We start from the raw sequence: 27,600 nt of genomic DNA, 5'->3' as shown, positions 1-27,600 counted from the left end.
ATGATTTATTGAGGCCGTGGAGCAGAGTAGTGGTGAGTACAGACACGAGAGCCGCAGTGCTTAGGTTCCATCCCCGCCTGATCCCATCCCATCGCTACCTATGGGACCTTGGGCAAGTCTCTCAACCTCTCTGTGCCTCAGTTTCCTCATTTGTAAGATGGGGTTCACAACAGTCCCTTCCTCCCTCATGGGGTTGTTGTAAGAATTAAATGAGTTAAGGTCTGTAAAATGCATAAGACAGAGCTGGCGTACAGTGAGTTCAACCCAAGTGAATCTAAGCTCCCGGTCCAGCAGGAGATGTGTGCCATTAGAGGTATGCTGTGCTATGATGGGATAGGGGCCGGGCAGGGGACCAAACCTAGTCTCAAGTGGTCAGAGACGGCTTCCTGGAAGTGTTGACATTTATGCTGAACCCAGATTGATTAGTAAGAATTAGCTAAGCCAAAGAGTGTTCCAGAAAGAGGAAATATCATGTGCAAAGGCCCTGAGGCCAGAGATAACCTAGGAGCTCAGGGAGTCTGGAGTGAGAGGGTAGGGGTGAGGATGAGGAATAAAGATGGAGAAGTGGAGATAGTCAGCCTGGATTCTAGAGGGCTTCCCAGGTCCTTGCAAAACCCTCTTCCTGCCCATGTTGCTGTCTTCCAGGACTCCCTCTGCCAGTGCTGATGATCTCGGAACAGAAGAAAGAAGACTTTTCCTCCCCCTCCTTCTCCTCCCCTTCCAGGAGAAGACACCTTGGTGTAGAGGGAACCGACAGACTTGGGAACCAGCTTGACCTGGGTCTGAAACCAGGTGTGGTCACTGTCTTACTCTGTGGCCTTGAGTCATATGACCTCTCTGAGCTCTAGTTTCCTCAACTGAGAAAGGAGGATAATAATATCCAGTGGTTAAGGGAGTTACCGACAATAAAAGATACATGCCTGGCAAAGTGTCCAGCACATAGTAGGTGCTCAAAAAATGGCAGACAGCATCATTTTACTGGGCCACAGGGCCAGAGGGAGGGGCCTGGTCTGGTCCATGGGTGTATCCTGGGAGCCTCTCAGTGCCTGGCCTCATAGGGACATATTTGTGTGTTCATTAGTTAGTTGTTTGGGAGAGCTACTCATTCGTGTGTTAATTCTTTCATGCAACAAAAATTTATTGTGGGCCTACTGTGGTCGCGAGAGAACTAGACAAAGCACGTCTCCACCCTCAAGAGGCTTATGTTTTTGTGAGAGAGTTATTTTAAGGACTGAAGAGCTCTTCCTTGCCTATTCTCTACCTCTGACAAGTGAGATGACCCCAATGAAAGGATTTACCTCCATCACCCTGTCCGTTAGCCCAGCTTAGCATTTCCCATGCTCCGGTGCTGCTGACTTCCTTGGCGTTTCCCATGATCCCATGCTGCTGGCTTCTTGGCGTTTCCCATGATCCCATGCTGCTGACTTCCTTGGCGTTTCCCATGCTCCCGTGCTGCTGGCTTCCTTGGCACTTCCCATGATCCTGCTGCTGGCTTCCTTGGCGTTTCCCATGATCCCATGCTGCTGGCTTCTTGGCGTTTCCCATGATCCCGTGCTGCTGGCTTCCTTGGCGTTTCCCATGATCCCGTGCTGCTGGCTTCCTTGGCGTTTCCCATGATCCCATGCGGCTGGCTGGCAGCAGAGGCAGCGGCTGTGATGTGTGTGTGAGTGTTGGGGGTTGGAGGGGCGGGTCAGGTAAACATGTGGAGAAGAAAGCAAGCTAAGGAGAGGGGAGGAAGCCAACCAGGGGACATGGGCTGAGAACCGGTGTAGAACTAACGTTTCATTTTCCGCAACAAGACGCAAAGACCCAATTTAATTAAATTACTAATGTCAAATTTTTAATGAACCTGTTCCTGCTTTGGGTTTTCTTCCTTCAAAATTAATGACTGGAACGTCACCATAAATAAAAGTTGATTCTTTTTAAAAAGTCCCTCTCCAGGCTCACTGCTCTTTACTTAATGAGCTGTTCATGAGCAGACCGCTCTGACCCGGCCCCTCCGCTGGGACTCGGGTGTGATGAATGGGGCTCACTTCCAACCCCACCTCCCTTTTCATCTCGAGCTCCGCTCCTGAGAGGCCACGCAGTGAATGGAGAACGGGCAGCCGTGGGGCTCGGAGAGGCCAAGATTCAAACCTCAGCTTGTCTGCCTCTAGCTGAGTGATCTCCAGCTGTAAGCTTTACCTCTCTGGGCATCAATTCATTATCTGAAAATGAGGATACTTTTCCTTACCATGGAGGGGTGGCTGTATTAGTTTCCTAGAGCTGCTGTAACAAAGTACCACAAACTGGCTGCCTAAAACAGCTGATACTTATTGTCTCACAGTTCTGGAGGCTGGAAGTCCAAAATCAAGGCATCAGCAGGGCCGTGCTCTCTCTGAAACTTGTAGAAGAACGCTTCCTTGTCTCTTCTCAGCTTCTGGGGGTTTTCTAGCATCTTTGGCAGCCCTTGGCTTGTAGGTGCATCACTCCGGTCCTCCAGCTTCACATGGCATTCTCCCTCTGTGCCTCTGTGTCCCAATTTCACCTTTTTACAGGGACATTAATCATCTTGGATTAGGACACACCATATTGGCTCATCTTAACCTCATTATCTGCCAAGATCCTATTTCCAAATAAGGTCACATTCACAGGTACTGGGGTTTAGGACCGCAACGTATTTTTAGGGGAACACAATTCAACCCATAACAGGGCTATTGTGCAGATTAAATAAAGCTAGATGTATAGTACCCACTATTTAGGGTGTGGTATGTTTCAGGCTCTGGGCTACAAGTTTATTTCACTTAATCCTCAAAATAATCCTGTGGGATACCTATATCCTCATTTTGCAGATGAAAAAACTAAAGCCCAGAGAGGTTAAGTAGCTTTCCTAAGGCCACACAGTTAGAAAATGGCAGAGCTAGTTACGAATCTAGGTTTTGCTGGCTCCATCGTTCAGCACTCTTAATTGGAATGTGATACTGCTTCTGACTGAGACCAAGGGCCCAACACATAGTGAGTGCTTCCTGAACAAGAGTTCCCTCCTCCTTTCATAGTTCTAGACGCTGCGACAAGATGAAGGGTGATGACCTGAGTGTCTTGATTTAATTGTCTGGTTTTTTCTCCAGTCTGATTTGCCAATCCTGTACTTTTTAATAACATCAAGGGCAACATTTAAAGTATGGTCTTTTGTAACGTGTCTGATGCCCAACTTGCTGGACAGAGGAGATCGGAGATAAACCACAGAGCAAGCCTTCCTAAGGCGCAGTGTTCTTTTGATTTTTCGATTTTGCCCGTGTGTTTTTTGGCACAGATATTATAACCATTCACGCTCTCCCATCTATAAAAAAAAAGCAATCTTTGATTGCTTACAAAATGAAGAGTGGGATATTTACATCCGACGCGGCCCAGAACAATATTATTAAAGTGGTGCCTGACATTGAACAATTCCATTGTAGATTAGCGCTGGGGAATTTTGTCCCTTCTACAAAGCCCAGCTCTTGCCAATCAACACAATATTCTCAGTGATTGTATGACAATGAAGCTCCTCTGTGGTTGGAGTGCAGCAAAAGCTACATCATGCCTTCTTTTATTTTTAATTTGAGACGTTAGCTCCCGTATTATAATGAAGAGTCGTTTATGCTCTCTGGACAAGCACCCTCCATATGTTTGATTTCCTATCCTCCATCAAGTAACTAGTTTCATCTCCATGGCCACCCGCTTGATTCAAAGTGGAAAGACGGCTGGGAAAAAGGACTCGGGGGAAGGATTCAGTTCCCAAAACTCTCAGCGTGGAAAGAGGAGATGGTGCTGTGTGTGTACGTGGCATGATGTATGTGTGTGCATGCGTGTGCATGTGCATGATTGTGGGGTAGCGGGCATGGTCAGGAAGGGAGGAATTAGAACCACTATCTTTTGAGAACCTCCTCTGTGCTAGGCACTTCTGCATCACACATTATGTTGGTTAGTCTTTATAACTCCCTTCCTTTTAGCCATTTGGCCTTATAAACATAATTTGTTGCACACTTACTAGGCACCATCCTCAGTGTCAAGTGCTTTGTACATATTTCCATCCTCAAAGAATTGTCTCTAATTGCTGTCTCCACTTCCTCTCCTTCCATCTGACATAGTATATATTTGACACATTCATTTGTTTATTTGTCTCGCCCTGCTACAATGTAACTCCATGCAGACAGACATTTCCTGGTCTATTTTGTTCACTTCTGTGTCCTAACTCCTAGAACAGTGCTTGATGTATACTAATACCTTGATCAAAGTTTGTTGAATGACTTAATGATCTTATTTAATCCTCCTAACAACCCGTTGAGAGAAGTGCTGTTATTATCCCTTGTTGAGATGAGCAGGATTGCCAGGGAAGTTGGGGCATCTCCCCAGGGCCACAGAGCTTGCTGGGGGAGGGAGCTGGGTCTCCCCAGCAGGGCCCAGCTGCTGAGCCTGCACACTCTCCACCTGCGCCAGGCCGTGCTTATCTTCCACAGAGAGTCCATGGGGACTGGTGGACCTTGAAACTCTCATAAGGGACTCATGCTCATTCTCCTTGAGGGATGACTTGGGGTGACCACCAACCATTCAACCCCTAGCCTGGTCCTGTACATTTCCTGCTACCCGTCAATCAAATCAAGGCAGGGCATCAGGGCCTCAGATGGGGTATCCCGCCCACGAGTCCACAGGGCCTGCCCTGCCAGGCCTCTCCCTGACCAGAGCTGGGCATACGCTTTCTGCCATGAGCCTGTTCTTTTGCTCGTGTTTGTGACTTTGCAACCTTCAGCATCAGGGTCACATGGGGAGTTTTATAAAGACACCGATGCCAAGACCCTGTCCCTAAGCCCATTGAATCCGAATTTCAGAGAGGGGCCTGGGATCTCTAGGGGATTCAAAGCAGGGCTGAGTTTGAAACCAATTCATGTAGGTTATCCCACCAGCCCAGGTGGGTTTCTCTCACTGGGCCATGAATTGCTCCACCTCCAGGGCCTTTCTTGTTGCTGGGCTTCGACTTCTGGGGGCAGCAAGCCTGGCCTCTCCCCTGGACTTCCCTACCCCCCATAAACCACACTCGCCCTCTCCTTCCTTCTCATCTGAAGAACCTCGTCATCTCTCCCTTAGACTTCTGCGCCCAGCGCGGATCTCCTGGTGCTGGCCTTGCCCACTCCAATGCACTGTCTGCACTGATGCTGGAGGGAGCATTCTGGATGCTGGAGTGGCAAATTCACCACGGCCCCGTCCTGTTCACTCCGTCAGGTGCACACATGCCAAAAGTGGGCTCCCTGCCACTGAGGCACAAATGCAGGCCCTCTGGCCTTCTGCATGATTCAAGTGAGAATAAATAACCATTTGCAAGATTAATAAAAATAAAATGAAGGAAAGAAAAAGAAAACTCTGAGAACCTTCCCATTGCTGTCAGGATAAATCAAATCTTAGGCTCACACAGCCTCATCCTTCCGTGATCAGATCTTGCTGACATTTTCTGCCTCACGTCTTGCTCACCAGTCTAGTCCCTTCCATCATCGCTGTTCTAAACCACAGCTTCCCCAGGCATATCCAGCTTTTCTCTCAAATTCTCCATCTGGCAGACTCCTACTCATCCTTCAAGGCCACACTTCAATGTCACTTCCTCTCTGAAGCCCTCCTTGCTATCCCGGCTGTCTCGTATAAACTGTAAAGTCCCACAAGAACGCATCCTGACAGAGTATAAATTCAGACATAATGTCATTGGCAATTGGCTCCCAGAATCCCGGAACCCCCAGCCCATTAACTGCACGGGCTTGCTCTGGTCCTTTTGTTAATTTTGCAACCTCACAATCCCACATTTCACGTCATTGGATCTTGGGGAGCCCATTTACGCAATGACGTTGGGGTTTTACTTGCACTTCAGTTCCTGCACCTGTACAACATTGCAGTCCATTCATTGCTGCATTTACAACACCCCGGCTTCTGAGTAAGAGCTGAGTCTGCTCCTAAGTGTTTGTCTAGGTGTCTGTTTTCATCTCTGGACCCCCCCGGGGCAGGAAGGGTGTCGCATTCTTTATTTATCGACTGCTTGATTTAATGCCTGGTGGGAAGAGAGTGCTCTGTTGGAATGTGTTGAATGAATGAAATACACATATGTATAAAATAAAAATGTGACACATATATATTGATATATACATATATATATATGTATATATCAATAAACTAGTGCGGGGTTGGCAAACCTTTTGGTAAAGGATCAAATAGTCAATATTTCGGGCCTTGTAGGCCATATGCTCTCTGTCCCAGTGACCCCACTTCCCCACGGCAGCACAAAAGCAGCCGTAGACAATACGTGTTCCAACAAAACTTTACTTATAAAACGGGAGGCCGGCCCATGGGCCACGGTTTGGCAACCCTGAGCTAGTGTTTATTAGTTATGTTCTTATCTCAGGTGCATGATTTAGGTCCCAGGACCCTCCTGTCTCCCCATAATACAGAAAGAGAACCGTGAAAAGGTGAGCTTTGCTGGGAGCCAGGGAGGGGAAGGAGCTGTGAGCAGAGGGGGCCACGCAGGCGACGGTCCTGGACAGAGGCGACTGGGAGGAAGTGGGCAGGGAAGAGACAGGCAGCCGGCCACTGGGGACTGACGGGTATCCTTTCCTCTACACTGTGGCCCTGGGGACAGGGCCCGGTGCTGGCTCTAGGGACGGGCATGTGTGTCTTTAGTCCCCACTCTTTCCCATTCAATAGGACGGATTTTAGTCCTCGTAGCTACTCTTTAGCTTGATATTTATGAACCATATTTTACCAAAAAGAGCTGAATCAGAGAGGTGAAGGGTCACACAGCTGGTCGTAATAACAATTGTCACCTCTGGGTGCTTACTAAGAGCTGGCACTCTGCTCAGCACTTTATCTGGACTCTTCGATTTCATCTTCCCCCGACAGAGGCACTATGACGGTCCCCTTTGGGGAGGAATAAGGAGCAGCGGGGCTAAGTCCGACCCAGTGTCACACCCTACTTGGGACCAGGGCTGGGGTTGAAACCCAAGCTATTGGACCTAATCAGGTTGTCTTCAAGGCCTGTGTCTGTCTCACTGCTTTCCCATCATGGGGCACTGCTCTCAGCACCTACATAGTCCCTCTCCTGCCAGGCCTGGGACAGGTCCAACCCACGCCCAGTCAGCCCCTTGTTGGCCCCAGCTTCCACCGCATCTAGCTGGGGCTGCACAGACGTCCATCCATCATCACATCAGCAGGGGCCGCAGAGGGCTGTCAGTGCGGAAGCCTGCTTGATGCTTCATAACCACAGGGCTCATGGCCTCCTCTCTTTCACCTGCAATTCTTTAGAAGCAACACCAAAGGGGTAATGTCCTCGGGCCCAGGACAGAGTTGCCAGTTAAAATACAGGACGCCCAGTTAAATTTGAATTTCAGAGGGACACAAATACTTTTTTAGTATGAGAATATCCCATGCCACCTTTGGGATATCTTTTTTACTAAAATAATGTTATTTGAAATTCAAATCTAACTGGGCATCCTGTATTTTAATTTGCTGATTTTGGCAACGCTGCCCCAGAGGGGACTCTCCTCTGCGTCAGTGACTTCCGCTTCTCAAGGAACTGGGGATTCCTCTGCGGAAAGGGGAAGAGGAAAAGCAGAGAACAGCCCTGGCTTTAAGGAACGCAACATGGAAGCCAAGAGAGGCGGCAGAGGGGGCGGTTTAGAGCCTTCCGGGGCGGGGCCTGCAGGAGCTCAGGGTACCACAGGCTTACGTGGGAGCAGCCAGCTGTGCTGTCTCCTCCTTCCTCCAGTCACTCTCTGAGCGGAGCTCCATGTGTTATTCTGCAGCAGCATGTCCTCTCCTGCTTCAGGAGATTGTGGCCTGCCCTACCTCCTCTGATGTCCAGCTTTAGGCTGGCACGCGGTCCTGCATGATGCAGCCTTGTTGACTTCTGCAGCCCCGAGCCCCGCGGCTCCACGCTCAGCCGTCCCCGCCCCACCACACCCCAGCACCGGGATCTCCAGCGTGTCTGGACAGCGCAGTGCATGGAGAATCCGTGGTACTCTATGGCGAAACCCTACAAAATGCTGTCAGCGTTAAGCTTAGAGTAGCTAAATATGCAATTTGGGGCTAAATTTAATTCATCGCAGAGTGGAGCCCAGAAATGTTTCCCAAAGTCTGCTCCATACATCACTGGCTGAGAAATAAATTCCATGAGAAGAGCATTCTGTGGGTCAAGTAATTTTGAAAAATACTGCTGAGATTCCCTCCTCTGGAAGAAACCAAGCCCTTGAGCTTATCTGAGAGGTTCTGTGGGAGAGAAACCTGTTGAACCTGCTTAACATAGAATCTCCAAAAATTTGACTATCAAATCTCTCCTCTCCCTTATTTTCTCAGAAACGCCTATTAACTCCTGAATTGTTCCCTGGAACACACTTTGGGAACTGCCAGATTCTATGATAAGATAAACCTGAGGTGCTTTGTTTTCCTTATTAATCGTCACCATCATAAACCAGCAACAGCAACGAGAGTTGACATTTACATAGAACTTTCCAGATTAAGATGCATTGCTTTTACAAACATGATCCCCCTTTGACACATCCAAACCTATGTGGTTCTGGGGCCTGGGATGGGCTGAGGTCTCCATTGGTCAGTAGCTTTGGGGAAAGGGATCTGTTCTTTTCAAGCAGCACACTCGGCACTTCCAGTGGAACGCAGCATATGCTACAGAGGGCAAGGGCGCAGGTCCTTTTCATCTGACCACTTTTATAGCAGCTTATGTTTTCTGTTTGGCTGGGGCAGAAGGACCCCTGGGCTGATGGGCCTGGACTTCTGGAGGTTTGTGGCCAGGGCCAGCCGTGTTTGGCCCTCAGCCCTGCCCAGCTGCAGACAGGAAGTCATGAATTCGGAACGAATCTTGGCAAAGGAGTTGGAAGAGGAGGAGGCGCTGACCTGGCCAGCAGGGGTCCTGCCTTGAGGCTGGGAACCCTAACCCTGGGTGAGGCTGCCCACACAGGAAGTCATCCTGTCCCTTGCTGGGGCTGTCCCCCAGGCTTTGCAGGCCCCTCCCTGAGGCTGGGTCTCAGTCCCCTCTACCCTGTTGGCTGGCAGGCAAGTGCTGCCTCTGAGCACCAGCACCATCGGGATGCCCATGGCAATACCCCACTCTCCGTCTCCAGCCCTGTGGACAAGAGAGCCCCAGAGCCCCTATTTCCTCCACTTGGCTCACTGTCCAGGGCCCGGAAGGCCCAGCATACCTCACAGCCGTCTCTCTTCTTAAGGCAAGAGACAATTTAACTGACATCCCACTGGAAGAAGCACAATATTCCAAAGGCTCCAGACCCCTGGGCTTCCCTCTCTCTAAGAAGAATTAGATGGAGGGGCCCGGAGAGGACCTGAGAAGTGAGGCCTCCAGCTGCCATCATGTGCCTACTTCTTGCACCTTCTGAAAGGACGGTGGATCTAGTGACTGCAAAAGACATTGATCAAAAGCAGGATCTTTGCGAATCCTCCTCCTCCTCACTTTCTTCCTCATCAGCAGCACCGTTGTTTGCTGACCACCTCTATGGACTAACTTTCATTGAATCCTGACTCATCTCATCCTCATAACAGCACTGTGAGGTGGGCACTATCCCTGTTTTACAGGTAAGGAAACTGAGGCTCAGAGAGGGTAAGTTCATATTCACATACTCACATGACGAGGAACTGGGGGAGCGGGGAGGGCACCCAGTCGGCCTGACCTCTGCACCTTCCTTCGTAGCTACTGCATTACAGTGAAGGAGCAGAGGAACGGGTAGTGAGGGACGAGGCTGTCTGGCTGGCTGAGGAGTCTGTTTGAGGCTCCGTTTCCCACAGGTCCCCCAAATCAGGCTGAAGACAGTGCCTGGGGAACATTCTGCAGCTTGAGAAGCAGGAACAGTGGAAAAGGAGAGGCCCAGCCTCCTGCTTGTCCTTTGAGTTTTACTCATCTTTGGAGCCCAAAGTCCAAAAGTTTCAGGGAGGCCCCTGTGCAGGTGGAGACCATCCGTCCAGGCCCCCCAGGGTCAAGAAGCAGGAGGTAGGATGGGCTCTGTGCCCAGAGAAGCTCCTTACTGGGGGACCCCACAATCTCTTACAGGCATACCAACGTACTTTCACATCCAATATGCACAAATCCATTCAAATGCTCTCCTTTACATGCACACACACACGTACACTCTCATACACACACGTGCATGTATAAAAACAGACCAATCTGGAATGCATCTGTACACAGCTCTTGCACTCACACATACGACAACAGACCCACACTCCCATATCTACAAATAAACAACCCTCACCTATGGATCAAAATAACCATCTGCGTCTGTATAGTCTCTTGTGGGTTCATGACCCTGTCTCACAGATGTCTCCTCCTACAACAGAGCACCCTTTGCAACCCAGTGTCACTATCCCCACACTCGCCGGGTGAGCCTGGCACCCGTGCGTAAGCTCTTGTCATCCCAGACACAGCACAGAAGGCAGGGCTGCGGGTGGGGATGCAGATCTGATCCTGGAGGGGCTTTAAGCAGCTCTTGGCTCAGCCCGTGACCTACGGGGTGGGCAGCAAGGCTATCGGGTCCAGGAGGCACAGAGCATCACGGTTCGGAGAATGGCTCCCGCATCTCACAGACCTGGGTTTGAATTCCGCCGTGCCCCGCCTAGCTGTGGGCCGGCAGTTATGACATAACGGATAGCAGAGCACACTGGTCAGGAGAGCGGACTCTGGAGACAGAGGGCCCAGGTTCAAATCTCAGCTCTGTCACTTAACAAGCGAGTTGCTTCATCTCCCAGCACCTCAGTTTCCTCACCAATAAAGTGGGGGTAAAAACTGCTGCCAGCTCAGAGGGCTGTTGAGAGGATCGAGTAAGATCAACTGGCGAGGTGCTGGCATACAGTCAACGCTCAATACGTTTGTGATGTGATTACATGAAGTCCCGGGAACTCCCTCGGGGAAGGCGCCAGGGTGGTGTGGGAGAGGCCAGAGCTGACAAAGAGAAGAGGCTGGGCGTGGTAGCTGGAGAGAGCAGATGGGCGGCAGGAGCTGGAACACAGGAAGCCATCTCTGGCTCTGCCAGGCAGGTGGCTTCACTGGGACACACAGCTCTTTTACTGAGCCAGGCAGGGGCCTGCTGCTTCCAGTCAGGAAGGCCTCTTCTCGATCCTAATAAGAATAATTCACGGATGGTCCTACAGAGCCCGAAAGCACCTAGGGAAATGCAGACAACGCAGAGGCCCAGGAGATGACTGACACTGGCCCAGAACTCTGCCCCCTCTCTGCCCCTCTCCTCAGCTGCCCTCCGCTGCTCTGGCCCAGCAGCCAGTGGCACACAGCCTCAGGGATGACAAGAAGCAATAATTTGGAGAAGTTTCCTGGGAGAGGCATGCACTGTGGCCGCGGCGGAGAAGGGGGTGCTTTCCAGGAAGAGTTGCTGGCACATGCCCAGGAGCGCGCAGCCCGCATCGCACGTTCCTGTTTTCCAGGCTCTTGTCCCTTGTGTTACTGATTCCTAAATCCGTCTGCAGTCAAGGTCCCGGTCCAGACCCTCCTCCTGATTCCAGACCCAAGTCATCCCCCTCCAGGATTCTCTACACCACAGTCTCACAGGTGCCTCCAACTGCACGTGGCTCAGCTGAACTCCTGCCCTTGCCCCAAACCCGCCATCCGCTATCCCCTGGCTTCCTCGAGCCTGGGACTGACGCGGTTGTCTCTCCAGCCGCCCAAGCTGACACTTCATCTGCTTCCACGTCCAGGCTCTTGAGTCAGCTCCCTATAATCTCTCCTATCTGTCCCCCTCCCCACCGCCAGTGCTAATGGCCCAGGGCTCTCCCCATCCTATCTCACCTTCTCCGGGACTTGGAGAGGGGTCCTTCTCCCCGTTCTTTTGTTAAACCTGCCCCAATCCTACCCATTGTCTAAACAGCTAACAGACCGCCCTGCTTCCCTCTGAAAGCCCTTTGGTGGCTCCCCGTCATTTACAGGCAGGAGCTCCCTCGAATTTCACTTGAGGTCCTCTGAGAGCTGGCCCCACCCATGTCTCCAGCCTTAGCACTCAGTGGCTCCCCTCCAGCAACACTGAACTCCTTATATTTCCTCCAGCACAGTAGGTGTGTGCGCGCGTGTGTATATCAATGGGGTCAGGGGTCTCTTTAGCCATTCTATTGTGTTGGTGTTACATGTTTGTGTGTATGTATGTGTGTATATATACATATATCCATGTGTTTATATATATGTGTATCTACTTGTATTTATGTGTCATATGTGTATTTATGTGGGAAAGCCTGCTGAGGATGGGGACTGGGGAGACAGAGTTGGGAAGCCAGTGGCTGGCACAGTGGGCAAGACCTGATGTTCGTAGCAAAGCCGGGCTGCTGACAGCCTCAAGGACGAGGGCTTGGGAGTTAGGAGGTAACAGCCCCCTGTCCTCCCCAAGTGAAATCAAGGCCACTCCCTCCAGACCTGGCCCGCAGCTGTCCTGGGGCCAGGCCATGTGCATGGAGACACAGCCTTCTGGTCCACATGGCCTAGCTTACCATGTTCAGTGCTCTGCCCTGACCATCCTTACAGCCAGGATCAGCTCCTCTCACATGACCCCGAGGCCTGGCTGGTTCTGTCTGTCCTGCAGCCGTGGCCTGTGCTGCCTTGTTTCTGGCTGAGCCAAGAGCTTCCCCTCCCTGAGCTTTCAGCATTAACACAGGCTCTGCTGCTTGTTAGAGCCTGTGGCTCTTTCTGGGATCCACGGATTTAGAATCTGAGTCGGTCTTTACTATTTTGGGGTCAGGCACCTCTTGAGAAATGATAAGACGCATGGGCCCTCCTCCCAGGAAGGCAGGGTTCCCAGACCCCTGAGATCAGGCAGTGATTCCTAGAGCATTCACCCAGCATGGCAGACCTGTCAGCCCAGCTCCTAGTCCAAAAGGCCCAAGCCAAGCAAGGGCCTTGCCTGTTAAAGCCGACTCTGCTCCCTGGGGGAGACGGATTGACTTCATCAACCCGGGAGTCAGCGATGGCCATGTCCAAAATTTATCCGACTGGTCCTCATGTGCTGGGCACTTGCTGAGAACCACACCCTATGCAAGTGGCTTCCACACACAGGAGGCGGAATAAGGAATTAGATGGGAGTGGAAGCCTAGCGCTCAGAATCCCAGCATTACTGCTTACGGGTGAGGGGCCTCGAGCAAGCCCTTCACCTCCCTGAGACTCTTCTAGAAAGCAAATAACTTTGTGAAGTTATACTGAGTTTATACCCTCTAAGGGGATAACTACCCCTTAGGGTAGCTGAGGACCAAGCCAGATGATCCACGCCAAGCACCTCGTGTGACGCCTGGCACAGAGCAGGGGCAGTACTGGCTCCTGCAGCCCTCCGCTCAGCTGTGACGTAGGTACTAGTACGATCCCAGTTCTACAGGTGAAGAAACTAAGACAAGAGACGTCAAATAACTTTGCCCGAGGTCTGTAAGTGACACAGCCAGGACTCAAACCACGACACGTGACCACCTTTCACAGCTGATTGACACAGGGTTGCTATGGAAACCTGAGGGGCCAGTGGCAAGATCTGGTGAGGCCAGGTGAGGGGTATGCGGGGGCACTGTGCAGGGTGGGAGTCCTGTGGGGGACGCCAGCTTAACCTGGCCACCCGAATACCCTGATTATACACAATCAGGGTCAAGCCTGGGGAGAAGAAGACGGAGATCCATTCATAGCAGGGGTATCCACAGTGGCCCAAAGGTGGAAGCAACCCAAGCGCCCATCGATGGGTGAATGGGTAAATAAATGTGGTATATTCACACAGCGACACACTCTTCAGCCTTAAAAAGGAAGGAAATTCTGGCACGTGCTATAACATGAATGAACCTTGAGGACATTATGCTAAGAGAAATAAGCCAGACACAAAAAGACAAATGTTGCGTGGTTCCACAGATCATGGTACCTAGAGTAGTCCAACTCATAGAGACAGAAAGTGGAATGGTGGTGGCCAGGGGCTGGGAGGAAGGAGGAATGGAGGTTAGTATGTAATGGACACAGAGTTTCACCTGGGGAAGATGAAAAAGTTCTGGAGATAGACGGTGATGATAGCTGCGCAGCAATGCAGATGTGTTCAATACCCGTGAAATGTACATTTGAAATGGTTAAGATGGTAAATTTCATTATGTCTATTTACCATGATTAAAAATAGCAATTTAAAAAAAAAGGGAGAAGGAGGCAAAGGTGCTCCCTCAGCCCCCGTGGGCCCTGCCTCCCTGGTTGCCCCAAGAAGCAGAGAGGGCAATCCCAAGAGGACACGGTCGGCCGAGCCGCACTGCCCAGATCTCCAGCTGCCTCCCTCCCGCCTCATTTCCAATTCCAGAGTTACTTATCATCAAGGAGCTGCCGGAGATGGAATGTGAATTAGGAGCTCAGCTTGATTTTGTTTTATCTTGTTTTCCCCCGTGAGGTGCTGCCTGAGTGGGGCGGGGCGGGCCAGGAGTGTGCCAAGCCTTGTTGCGACTTGTCACCGTGCAGAGGCGGTGTCAGCGCCCACACAGGAGGCTGAGTGTGGAGCATCCCGGGGCCTGTGCTGAAGATGCTCATTCCAGGAAATAATTACTCTGTGTCCCTTCAAGTTAGCCCAAAAAATAGAACACGGAGAAGCAGCACAGTTATATCTTCTTAATTAGTCTCCTCGTTTAACCTGGGCCATTACTAGAAAGGCATCTGGAGACGAGCAGCCAAGCTTTGAATTTTCAGTCCCACTTACTGGCAGACGTCCTGGGGCGAGTCTCTTAATATCATCTAGCCTCAGTCTCCCCATCTGTAGAATGGGGATAATGAAAGTACCTACATTGCAGGGTTATGGTGACGACTGATAAATGTTACGTGTAAAAGGGCCTGGCACACATACGTCCATGTGTGGCAGCTGAAATTTTCATCATTTTGTTGCTGTCGTTGTCATCATTATCATCACCGTCATGTCTAAAGGGCTGCTTTGTATGTATCAACACTATCATCAGACAAAATGACGTGCTGGGATTCCGTCTCCTTTCCATTGCCCCCTCTCCATTCAAACGGCCCACAAGCAGGTGTCAGACCAGCCCCGCCTGGGGTCGGTGTCCAAGGCGGGCTGATCCTCACCTTGGGGCTGCAGTCGTGGGCAAGCCCACACGCAGGCTGGAGCCCTGTGTTCCTGGAGGCAGGTGGCACAGCAGCTAAGAACACCAGAGCTCAGGTTTGCTGGGCCCAGTTCAAAACCTGGCTTGACTTCCTACCAGCTGTGTGATCTGGAGCCTGTTTGTCTTTCTTTTTAATTATAGAAAATAGACATGTAATTTACCGTCTTAACCATTTCTAAGCTCAGTTCAGTGGTTCTAAGTACCTTCACACTGCGGTGCTGCCATCACCACCATCCACAGAACTCTTTTCATCTTGCAAACCTGAAAACTCCATGAAACACTGACTCCTCATCCATGCCTCCGCCCCCAGCCCCTGACAACCGCCACTCTACTCTCTGTCTCTAGGAATCTGACTATCACTCTGCATAATGTCCTCAAGCGTCGTCCATGGCGTAGCGTGTGTCAGGTGGCTGTGGGCCTGCTCTTTGACTTACGCAACGCAGATAACACACCTTAGAGTTTTTGCCAGGATGGAATCTCTACCCTGTTGCTCAGACCAAGAACCTAGGAATATTCCAGAATCCTTTTCCGCATCCCCACGTCCAAGCCATCAGCCAGCCCTGCTGACCACATCTGAATCCAGGCACCTCTCTCCAGTTGCAGTGTTCTCTCCGTGGCCCAGGCCACCAGCATCCTTTGCTGGCTCCCTCAGAGGCCTACCAACTGGACTCCCTGATGCCGCTCTTGTCCCCCACATGGCCACCCCTCCAACAGCAGCCAGCGTGATCTTTTGAAACACAAATTAGAGCATGTATCTCCCCTGCTGAAAACTCTTCAAAGACTTCCCACCTCCTTTCACATAAAACCCACACCCCCTACCTGGACCGACAAAGTCTGCTTGGCCAACCTCTGATCGTTTCTCTCAGCCTCTATTCCCTACCTGCCAGGCTCCAGCCACACTGGCCCTTCTTTCTGTTCTTCAGACTCACCATACCAGTTCCTACCTCAGGGCCTTTGCATTAGCTGTTCTCCCTGGCACAGCTTTTTATTCCGGGGTCTGCTTAACTATCACCCTCTCAAAGAGGCCTCCCCTCACCACACAAATCAAAGAAGGCCCCCAGGCCCTCCCTCCAGTACTGTTCTCTCTTAATTCTTTGCATGGCACTTGGCACAATTGGACATTTTTTCTCTTTTGTTTATTGTCGGTCTCCCTGCACTAGAATGTAAGCCCCATACAAGCAGGGATTCTGTCTAACCCTCCACTAGTGGATGCCCAGAACCTGGCACAGAGTCATTGCTCAAGAAACACGTGGTGAATGAGCAGACAAATGAGCAATGAGACATGATGTATACAGAATACTTTGCGTGGGGCCCGGCAAGAAGTCACACTAGATGGCAGTCATGATGATCATGGCTGTCATCAGAATTATTACCCTGGACCTCCTGCCTCATTGACTGCGAGGCCAGCCTGAGCTTTAAGATTTGGGACAAGATCAGTAAGCGTCCAGGACTGTCTGTGTCATGATGGGGCTGGAACTCATCAAAGGGGCTTTTTGAGCAGATTTGGGGCTTTCCTAGGTCTGTGGTCCAGGCTCGACTTCCATGAATTCTCCACTGTCCTAGCCCTCTCCCCGGTGGGACCAAGGTACCAAGACGGCTGCCATGAGAAGGCCCAGGAAGCGCAGGGTGGGGATGGGGCCAGGAAGCAGGCCTAGTGGGAGGAGAGAGGGGGGCACCTGGGAGAGAGTACCCTCCGAGCCCACAGCGAGAGAACACTGACAGCACCATGACCATCAGGACCTGAACGGTCCCCAGATCTGGGTTCTCTGCCACAGGGAGACACTGACCAGGCCCTGAGAGTGTCAATGAGCAGATTCTTTTGTCAATGGGCCTTCCAGACACCCTGCCATGGGCCTGCCGTTAGACCCATTAACTCAACCATGGTGTGTACATGTGTTGGTGCTGCTGCTCTGTGCTTGCAGATGCCACCCAGAAAAAATAATCAAACAGCTCTTTAAGTGATGCTTCATGCAGGGTTTCCATGGCAACGCTTTATGAAACAGCAAAGGGAGCTTTGCTGGGTTCCCCTCCCTTCCTCCTTCCCTGACTGCCACAGGGATCCTTGCTCCAGGACGCTGTGCTTTGCCAAAGCACCGGCTCCTTCTTGCTGTGGGACCTTGGGCTTATTACTTGCCCTCTCTCTGCATCAGTTTGTTCATTTATAAAACAGGGACAATAACAGTACTGATCTCATAGGACTGTTCCTAGAATTAAATGAGCTGGGACATGGAAAGCAATTCTGACATGGCTAGTATGGCAAGCAGAATTCTAAGATGGTCCCCAAGAGTCCCACTCCTTGGCCCCACCCCCATAATCTCCTCCTTTGGGTGTGGGTAGGACCCACAAATACATGAGATGTCACTCCCATGATTAGATAAAGTTATTTGGCAAAAGTTAAGGGATTTTTTTCCCCCACAAATGTAATTAAAGCCCAAATGAGTTGACGCTGAGTTCATCAAAAAGGAAATTATTTTGGGTGGGCCTGACCAAATCAGGTGAGCCCAAGGGTTTGGTGGACAGAGACTCAAAGAAGCAGAGAGTCTTCTGCTGACCTTGAAGAAGCAGGCAGCCACGGTTCTACAACTGCAAGGAAACGAATTCTTCCAACAATCACATGAGCTTGAGAGAGGACCCCAAGCCTCTGATAAGACCCTGGCCCCAGCTGACACCTTGATTACAGCTTTGTGAGACCCTGAATGGAGAATACAGTTGAGCCACACCCAAACTTCTGACCTACGGAAACCGTGAGGCAATAAATGTGTCCTAAGATGCTACATTTGTGACCATTTGTTACACAGCAATGAGAAGCTGATACAGCTACTGTGTAGCAGATGTTCGCTATTGCTGGTGTGGCATCTCCTGGCCCACGTGGCTACCACAGCCCTCCCCATGCTGCACTGAAACTGCCCCCTTGTTTCTGCCTCCCTGGCTGCCCTGTGGCCTTCCAGCTCGGGGGTGCAAAGTGAGCAGTGTTCAATTTTCGGGGTGACCTGGGCTGCAACGTAAGATCGGATAACCTGCTCTTCCCTCCCTGTCACAATTAAGTGATGTCTGGAAATAGTGTCCTGTTGATTTGGATGGAAAAGGAAAGCACCTGCTCTGTTGATTTGGATGGAAAAGGAAAGCACCTGCTCTGACGGCCATGCATGCTTTTCTTGTTTACCCTGAGCTTAGTCGGAAAATGCCAGAGAGGAAGCGTGTGGCGTGAGAGAACAAAAAAGCCTACAATTCTGTGAAGGCAGGACTGTGTGCGCCTCACCCTTGCCTACTGTCCAGCACAGCCGGGCACAGAGGAGGCACTCAGACATATTCGTCAAATCAAAAATGAGTCCTGGGGCCAGCCCCGTGGCCGAGCGGCTAAGTTCACGTGCTCCCCTTCAGCGGCCTGGGGTTCACAGGTTTGGATCCTGGGTGTGGACCTGGCACTGCTCATCAAGCCATGCTGTGGTGGCATCCCACATAGAAGAACTAGAATGACCTACAACTAGGATATACAGCTATGTCCTGGGGCTTTGGGGAGAAAAAAAAAGAGGAAGATTGGCAACAGATGTTAGCTCAGGGCCAATCTTCCTCACCAAATCATTAAAAAAGAAAAAAAAAAGTACCTATGTGGATCTTAGAAAAAAAAAAAAGGAGTCACTGTCTTCCATTTCCACCAAACGTAGAATAAAACCCAAATCCTTTACCACCGCCTCAGAGGTGGCCCTGCGTGTTCTGGCCCCCGTCCCCGTCTCTGTGCTAGTGCCCTACCTCTAGGTGATCAACTTAGTCCCAGTTTGCCTGGGGCGTTTCCAAGTTTCGTACAGAATGTCCCATGTCCCAGGAAACCCCTCAGTCAGGGCATAGCAGCACAGTTGGTCACCCGCACCCCGTCCCCTCTCTCCCCCTGTGCCTGTGACTCCTGCCACTCTGGCCTTTGGGCAGCTCCTCAAATGTGCCAAGCTGAGTCACCAAAGCAGACTTTGTTCGCATCAATCGAGTGTCTGCTCAAATGTCAGCTCCTCCAAGAAGCCCTCTTGGACTGCCCTGTCCAAAATAATTCAACCCGCCGCTCTCTTTCCCTGGCCCTGCTTTTGTTTCTGCGCCATTTACCCCAATCTGAAATTAGATTCTTCCTTGTTGACTTCTCCCTGCACGAGTAGTCACCCTCCATAAGGGCGGTGACTGTCTTATTGACTGCTGGATCCTAGCACAGAGGACCCAGGTCAAAAGAACAAAAGAAGCTTTATCTTCTAACTGGACTTTCAGCCCAAATTCTGGTCCCCACAGGACGGCAGCCTTCTGAGTCTCAAGAGGGGGCTGCCCTGCCCCCGCCCCCGCCCCCCTCCGCCATCTCTGTGCTCCCAGCGCTGTGCTGTCCTGTCCCCTTCCTCCACCTGGAGCTGTGCCCCTCCCCCACCCCTTCCTCCTCCTTGAGTCGGCCTCCTCCCCGGGGACCCCAGGAGGATGAACCCCCAGGGTGGGTCTTGGCCTCACGTCCCCCTCCTCTGTCTCGAAACTGTCTTTCATTTGTCAGCTTTGAGAAATCTCACATCTGCTCTGCCCGTGGCATACGTCACTCAATTATTCAACACACAGAATCCGCGGGAGCCGGATCCACGCGCACAGACATCATCAGCCCACTGACTCGGAACCCTGGTGCTCTCTGGCAGCCGTTTCTTCCTAATTATTCATTAATTTATTTTATAACTCTATGGAGCAGCCTGTGCCAGGCATCGGGGATGGGGACATGGACCAGACTCAGACCCCGCCTTCGAGGGGCTTGCGGCCTTGCAGGGGAGACAGATGTGAAAGCAAACAGTTACAGGAAGATGAGGGGGTGCTGGAGGAGAAGCCTGCATGGGATGCTGTGGGAGCCCAGGGGGTCCAGGACTTCCCTGGGAAAGAGAAACTCTCATTTGCCAACCTTTCTGAGCTCGGGAACCTGGCACTTCCTCTCCTAGCCAAGAGGATCTCTCCAGAGGATGAGAGTCTGGCCATTCTTTCTCGTGTTCTGCAGAAGTCTACGCATGTGATGTGAGAAAGCACTCACTGACTGGGGACATGTCTGGGTTGATGGGGACTCTGGAATTAGTGGGGTGCCGGGAGGCAGCACTCCAGGGAGCCTGGGGGGTGGGGTGTCGAGGGCGCATATCTCCCATCCCTTTTCTGATCCCCGTGTTGGCCCAGACAACCCCGGGTCAGGGTTTCTGACCCCATCTCCTGTCCTTCTCTGCCATTCCCAGATAGCACTGGATCCGGGACTAAGTCCAGCCCACCAATGTGACAGCATCACCCCTCCTCTGCCAACCCCTCACTGGCCAGCTGGAGTCCTTTCAAAGGATAGAGCACCCAGAACTCCATGGCTTGGAGAGCCACCCTGGCTGGTCTCACCACCGCATCAGACCCTCTGCAGGTGTAGCAGGGGAAGTTGGGGCTCTGGAGTGATGTCACCAGGCACCCTCATTAGGGTCTGCAGTCTGGCCGCTTCCCCCACTTCAAGCCCAGCCTGGTCCCAAATTGCATCCTTCCCCACAGCCTGCCACCAATGCCCCATTATGCCATGGAGGGCTGGAGAGCTGTGCTCACGGGGAACGGGGTCTCCTGGCCTAGCCTGCCCTGTCCTGTTTGGGAGGCAGGGGATGCCAATGTTTCAGTGACAGCTGGGAGAGGGCGGTAATGTCACATAGTGGTTCCAAGCACGGTCTGGAGTAAGATAGAGCTGGGCGACTCAGAAATACATGCATTTCTCTGACCCTCAGGGGCCTCATCTGTGAAATGGGACTTATGAAGACTCAGGGGTGTCGAGAGGAGGAAATGAGATGGACCATGTGCAGCACTTATCCCAGATCCTGGCACAGAATAAGTGCTTACTAAACAGCCTGGTAGCTGTGCAGGCCGGCTGGAGTGGAAATCGTTCCAGCTGATTCACGCGGTTTGGGTTAGAGAGAAAATGTTCAGGCTCCTCTGTTCAGGAGTCCTGACTGCAGGGCCCAAGCGGCCTCACTCTCACGGTTGACATCTTCCTTGCCTGTCTCCTTCCCTCTTTGCAGGCTTCATCCACTTTTAATGAGGATGAGCGGACCCGGGAGGCAATCCCGGGGGAGGAGCAGCGGGCTCCGCATGTGGGCAGTGCTTGCTATTGCTGCTAGCAAGAGCGGTGAGGTCAGCCTGCGTTCTCCTGGGGGGTTTTAAGCAGGATGCACTTGACAAATATCTGATTTACAAACAACCCTGTAGGAATAGATTTATTACCACTTCTCTGCTCAAATGCTCCAACAGCCTCCCTTCTCACTCAGAGTAAACGCTGAAGTCCTGTGATGGCCTGCAAGGCTGCACAGAAACTGTTCCTGCTCTGCCCTCTTCTCTACTACTCTCCCTCTGTTTACCCCTCCTGCCTCAGGGCCTTTGCACCTGCAGTTCCCTCTGCCTGAAACGATCTTTCTCTTGAAGATCAGCAAAGTTCACTCCCTCACCTCCTTCAGGTGTTTCCTCAGATGTCAACTTCTCCATGACATCTTTGCTGACCATCCTGTTTAAAATCACAAGTCCCCTCCAGCCCCAGCTCGTGTCCTGATCTCCCATCTCTGCTTTTTTTGGTCTTGATAGCATTTATAGGCATCTAACATATTCTATAGTAACTAATTACGTTGTTTATGTTCTCCAGAATGTAAGCCCCATGGGGAAAGGGGTTCTGTCGGTTTCATTCCCTCCTACCCTTAGAGCTCAGAGCAGTGTCTGGCACATGGTTGGCCCTCAGGAAATCTCTGCTGAATGAATGAATAAGAGAAGGAAGGAACGAAGAGCAAGCAACGGCCGCCTGGGAGCAGAGATCCGGCCATCAAGGGCCGAGAGTCTAAATCTCGCCCTCTTCTGCCGTTCTTGCCCTGCATCCCAGAGCCATCTCTTCAGTGCAACCCTGACCAGTTCCCGCTCCTCCCTAAAGCCCCTTCTTGAGCCCTTCACCCAGCAGTCTGTGCTGCATCCCACCCTGCCCAGGAGAGGGAAAGTCATGTCGGGGAAAGGGTGGTGTCATTATTTGATGGACTCTCTTCCTCATCCCCAAGGGGACCTTCAAGACAAAGGCCACATTCGTCAGCAGGTCCAGGGGCCTGCCTCTGCCGGCTTCTCCTGGAGCACATTGTGCTCTTTGCCTTGCACGCCTGAGTTGCAGACAATGGACCCCCACGGCATTCCCGCTCAGGATGCTCTCTCCATCTCTGTGCCTTTGACCTTGGTGCTGCCCATTCTGCGTGGACCACCCTCCCAGGCTTCTCCCACCCTCTCTGCCCTCGATGACTCCTGTTCAAACTTCCAAACGCTGTCACTTTATGCGTGACGCAGGGGTCCCCTCACTGAGGCGTTGTCCCTGACTGTGCCCAGGCTGGTTGGGCGGCCCTGCTCTGAGCACACCCTTCTCAGAACACCTGCCATCTGTTCAGGCACCCGTCTCCCACTGTGTCGGCACCTCTGCCCTTAGCAGCCCACTGGAATCTTCCGGGAGCGTTGAAAGTGCCGATGCCTGAGTTCTCCTCCCAAAGCCTGATTTATTTGTTCTGAGATCAGGTCTGGGCGTGGATGTTTTAGTGTTTTGTCTTTTTGTACAGCTTTGTTGAGGTATGATTGACACACAATAAATTGCACATATTTAAAGTGCACATTTTGGTCAATTTTAATCTATATAGGTTTCTGTCAAATCATCATCACAATCAGGATAATGAAGGTCATCATCGATGACCCTCGAGAATCTCCTGGTGGCCTCTGTCTGCAGTCTCCACCCCTCTCCATCCCCCCACCCTCCACCTCCGAAACAGCCACTGATCTGCTTTCCCTCACTCTAACTCAGTTTACAGTTTCTAGAATCTTAGTACACGGAACCCTGCAGTATACACTTCTCTTTGTCCAGCTTCTTTTACTCAGGACAATGCATTTGAGACGCACCCATGTTGTGCATCTCTCAGTGCTTCATTGTCTGTTGCTCAGTAGTCTTGCACGGGATGGAAATGCCAAAGTTTGTTCATCTCTTCACCTGTTGATGGCCATTTGTATTATTTCCAGTTTTCAGTTCTTAACAAATGAAGCTTCGTTATTCGTTAACAAATAAAACTAAACATTTGGGTACAAGTCTTTGGGTAGACACTTGCTTTTACTTTTCTTGGGGTAACGCCTGGGAGTGGAATGGCCGGGTCATGTGGCTGGTGCATGTTTAACTTTTTAAGAAACTACCAAACATTTTCCATGGTGGTTGGACCATTTGATGTCCTCTCCTGCGGTGTGTGAGGGTCTCCGGGAGGATTTTTCTTGGGGATTTTTCAAACCTCCCTAGGTGGTTCTAATGTGTAGTTGGGGTTGGGAACAACTGCTCTAAACAGATCAAAAAGATCTTCGAGATTGAAGTGGTGCCATGTCAGGACTGAGAGAAGGCTCTGGACCAAGACTGCCTGGGTTCAAACCCCAGCTCTGCCGCCCACTAGATGCGGCACTTGCCCTCTCTATGCCCCAATGTGTTCATTTGTAAAAGGGGGATGATAATCAGAGCACTTGCCTCATAAGGTTATTGTGAAGATGTACAATGTGCTTAAAACAGTCGCTGGAACCCCGGCAGCACCTCCGAAATATTTGCAACTATGTTTTAATCTCTGCATTTCCAGTGCCTCGTAAACTTTGCCTGGCACATGTTGGGCCCTCTGCAATTGACTGCTGGGTGGGCAAACAAGCAGCTGGAGTGGGGCAATGACAAAGATTCTAGAATCCTCAAGGTTCTCCATTCCACATTCCTGTTGCCCTTTGAGATTATTCCGGGATTCACCCCTTCCACTCCCATCAAGACTTTCGCTTTCCTGTTTTCATACCTGAGAATAGGGACCCCAAACCCCCATTCTCCTCCTGCCCTGTCCAGGAGGATGATGCGTGACCCCGCCCCTCATATGGAAGCCCCTCCTCCCAGACCCCAGAGGTCATGAGGTGGAGCGAGGCTTCCTGGCCTCCGTGGGGGAGGGGCAGAGAGCTGCAGCACCAGGTATGTCTGCGTTTCCGTCCTTATTCTGCCCCTAACGAGCTTGGTGACCGTGGACAGGTCATCATATCTCTTTGCGATCAGCTTCCTCGTTTATAGAAGGGCAATCACAACCCTGCCTCACAGGATTGTGGCAGACTGAATGAGAACCTGCATGGAAGGCATTTATCGCTGTGACAAGTGGCACATGGGAAGTACTCAGAAAACGTTCGCCATTACTCTTTACGTCTCCAAAGGACGAGGCAGAGGGCTGCTTGGCCCTGTACCTGAGCCGCCCTGGCCCTCTCGGCCACCTCTGCGCAGCGAGCTGCCCCTTGCTAACCCTCGTGGAGCCTGAATCAAAGTCACCCAGCATGGAGTTGGAATTCTTCTCACCGCTCTTGACCTTGCCCTTCCCCTTGACCATGGAGCTAAGGGCCCCCTGCTTCCCGCTTCCCACAGAAGGCCTCTTGGGACAAGGCCTAATAAAAAGCTCTGGCTTATGGCGCTGTGTCCGACCTGATTTGTGAGGCCTCGTCAGATGTCATCCCCGGCTTTATGGCCGTCTGGCTGTGAAATGATGCCAGAGGACAAACGCCTCCCATCTTAGTGCCATAAACACAAGTCTTCAGCAGTAAGCCAAGGGTCCTTGTGGAAGGGTCCTGTCTCCTGATTTTCACCTTGCTCCAGCCAAGGCCAGGGAGTCCGGGGGATGGTAAAGGATGCCCCTGTGCATCAGCTGATGCTGGGTGCTCACAGAAAGTGCTGGATAACTGCGATCCCGGTCCTCATCTAATGTTACACCAATGTTAAACATCTAGGCACATCAACCCTCCCAAAACACTGCGCGTTTGCCAATTTGTTAAACGCAGGCCAGAACAGCTACCTAATTTGCAGGGCCCAGGGCAAACTGAAAATGCAGGGCCCCTGCTCAAAGGATGGTTAAGAATTTCCAGATAGTAGCAGCGGAGTGCGAAAGCAGGCACGGGGCCCTTGGCAGACTGCGTGACTGCAGAGGTCTTATGCCCACGAAGCTGCCCTGAATGCAGGAAGCTACATAGAGGGCACACCCTCTCCACAAACCATGGAGCAACAGAATGAAGGCTGGGTTCATGGGGGCAGGGATGATAGTCCTTGCCTTGAGAGGTTCTCAGTCTAATGGGGGATGCAGAGAGGGGAGACGTCAGCAGGTAAGTACAGCACAGAGTGATAGGCCCAATGGCAGAGGCACGATGGGCAGTGGCTTGAACGTCACGGAAGCAGCTGTCCTGCTGTTCAGAGGCAAGGGGGAGGTCAGGGGTGGCTTCCAGGAAGAAAAGATGCAAGATCTGAAATTCATAGGACAGGGAAGCTGCGAGGCTCCTTGAACTCCCAGGGAGTTCCCTGGTCCATAGAGCTGGGCTTCATCTTGACCCCAGGTTCCAGCCAGCCCACTGGCAGTGAGGCCTTCTAGACTGGAATTCTAGGCCAACCTTGGTCCCATCCACACATCCCTAACCACAGCCGTGGAGGTTTTCTGCCCTCATGGTAGCAAATCCTTGAAGACCCAGTCTAAGGCAAGTGAACTTCCGGCCCCGGCCATAATTCCTAATTCCTAAACTGAGGCTTAGGTTTGAATCGCACGTGTTGGGAGGCTGGCACGCGAGGGAGACACACAGCTAGTAAAGAAACTCAGTTGACCACTCGACATCTCTGGTTCTATGGGGTTCTGTTCTTGGGCTTATGAGCGACTCCGGTGAAATGATGAAAATCTTTATTTTATTGTGAAAAATCATTTCCCAAAATAGAGCCAACTGCCCCGGGTGGTAATGGAAGTGAAACGTAAGTGAGGGAGTCTAAGGAAGTAATGGTTTTCACTAGGAAATAAAAGCTGTGGGTGAATTAAGGAGTGGATGTTGAATTCGATGGTGGCTCTGATTTGCGAGTGTTTGAAAACAAGAAAAAGATGATGTATGAAATCATTTCAGCAAGTGCTTCAGCCGGGGCAAAAATTGCTCATTGAGTGGGAATGAACACTTTGGTGACAGCTAAAAAGGCGGCTGAGAGCATTGTGAGAACTTGCCCGGGGAACCCATGTCTCTCCACAGAAGTGCTCTTGGAATCCAGCCGGGGGCCCCGTGGACATTTCCATAAGGTGAAGCGCCGGGTGGTGGAGGCAGCAGTGTGGCTGCCGAACTGACCTTTAGGCACAAGCAAAGGTTTAAACACACTTTGCAAAGTGTTTTCCCTTGCCCGGGAAGAAGTTAATAGGGATGTGGCACTAGGATTCCTCACGATCCCATTTCCCCTCGGAAGCTTTACTTAAACTCCCCATGGATGTTAGTCAACTAATGATATGAGGCAACTAGAGGGTAATTTACTGTGGTAGAGAATCGATTTTAATATTTTATAGATGGCTTTGGTCTTATATTTACGGATGCATTAAAGATCTGAACAAGTCACCAAAATACTTTTTGCCAGTACATGCTTTCCTGATTTTTTAAAAGGGGAAATATTCTATAAAGATATCTAAGGAGTGGGGAATGGCAAGTTCTCAGAATATACCCTACTTGGATTTCAAGGATCTACACACACAGGTGCACATACTCAGCAGTTCCATGATTTCACCGAGAATTCATCTTCCCACCCAACTGTTTAAGGCATCAGCTATTCTGCACTTTCCTGACCCCCAGTCCAGCCGAGTATGAACATACACAGGTGTACTCTTGCTTAATCACCGAGCACACCTGCACTCACGCGTGCACCCAGGTTCAGGTGTGCATACCCCCCTTCTCTGCACCACATAGATATCTCTACCAGCTTCTTTCTCTTTTGATGGTGATCCTAGCTCCTCCTCTCTCTACTCCCCAGGTCAAATCCTCGCCAAAGGTCCATAAAAGTCACCCAACAGGGTGTTCTAGAGGTATCATGAGGAAAATGCGTGAACTCTTTGTGACCAACCCCCCTTCCAAGGGTGCCAACTAGAAAGTCAGGGCTTCCATGTTGGGGAGAAATGCCCCATCTGTACTGCCCAAGGAAATCAGCACCAACTGGTTTGAAGTAACCCAATGCAAATTTCTCACTTGAGTCAATGAGTCTCTGAGCAGACCCCAGGTCACACTCTCTGCTTCACTCCTGTTTTACTTTCAGATCTCCAGTCTGTGAAGAAGGACCTAGGTGGAGCAGGATAAACCTCAAGATAGAGGAAGGAGGGCTGGTTTGAAGGACTCCAACCTCTAGGATAACAGAAACTCAGGAGGACATCAAGTCTTCCTTGGATGGTTTCCTGCGAGGAGGTCAGAAACCACAGGGGAAGGACCGTCCCTGTTGGAGTGCTCTTAGATGCTAAAGCACGGGAACCACCCGCATCTGTTATCCTTTCAATGCCTGGCCAGTGGTCACAAGCAAGGTAAATTTGATGGAACACATTCTTAGTGCACCTAGGCTGGTTCAGCATCTAGATGTTCTCCAGCTACTCAGTTATCAGACTTTGCTAAACTTTCCCTTAGGCTGATGCAAAAATTCAGAGC

The 27,600-nt window shown here is 51.2% G+C and overlaps 1 protein-coding gene across 4 annotated transcripts in view; it reads right to left on the bottom strand.

The window, feature by feature from the left end:
- Window positions 1-27,600, bottom strand: part of CSMD2 (CUB and Sushi multiple domains 2) — a 592,849-nt gene that overhangs the window by 398,958 nt on the left and 166,291 nt on the right. The window lies entirely within an intron of this gene.

Source organism: Equus przewalskii, chromosome 2 (genome assembly GCF_037783145.1).
Source record: "Equus przewalskii isolate Varuska chromosome 2, EquPr2, whole genome shotgun sequence".
NCBI classification, from domain to species: domain Eukaryota; kingdom Metazoa; phylum Chordata; class Mammalia; order Perissodactyla; family Equidae; genus Equus; species Equus przewalskii.
The sequence above is the reverse complement of the archived record's forward strand: the minus strand, read 5'-3'. Positions and strand labels throughout refer to the sequence as shown.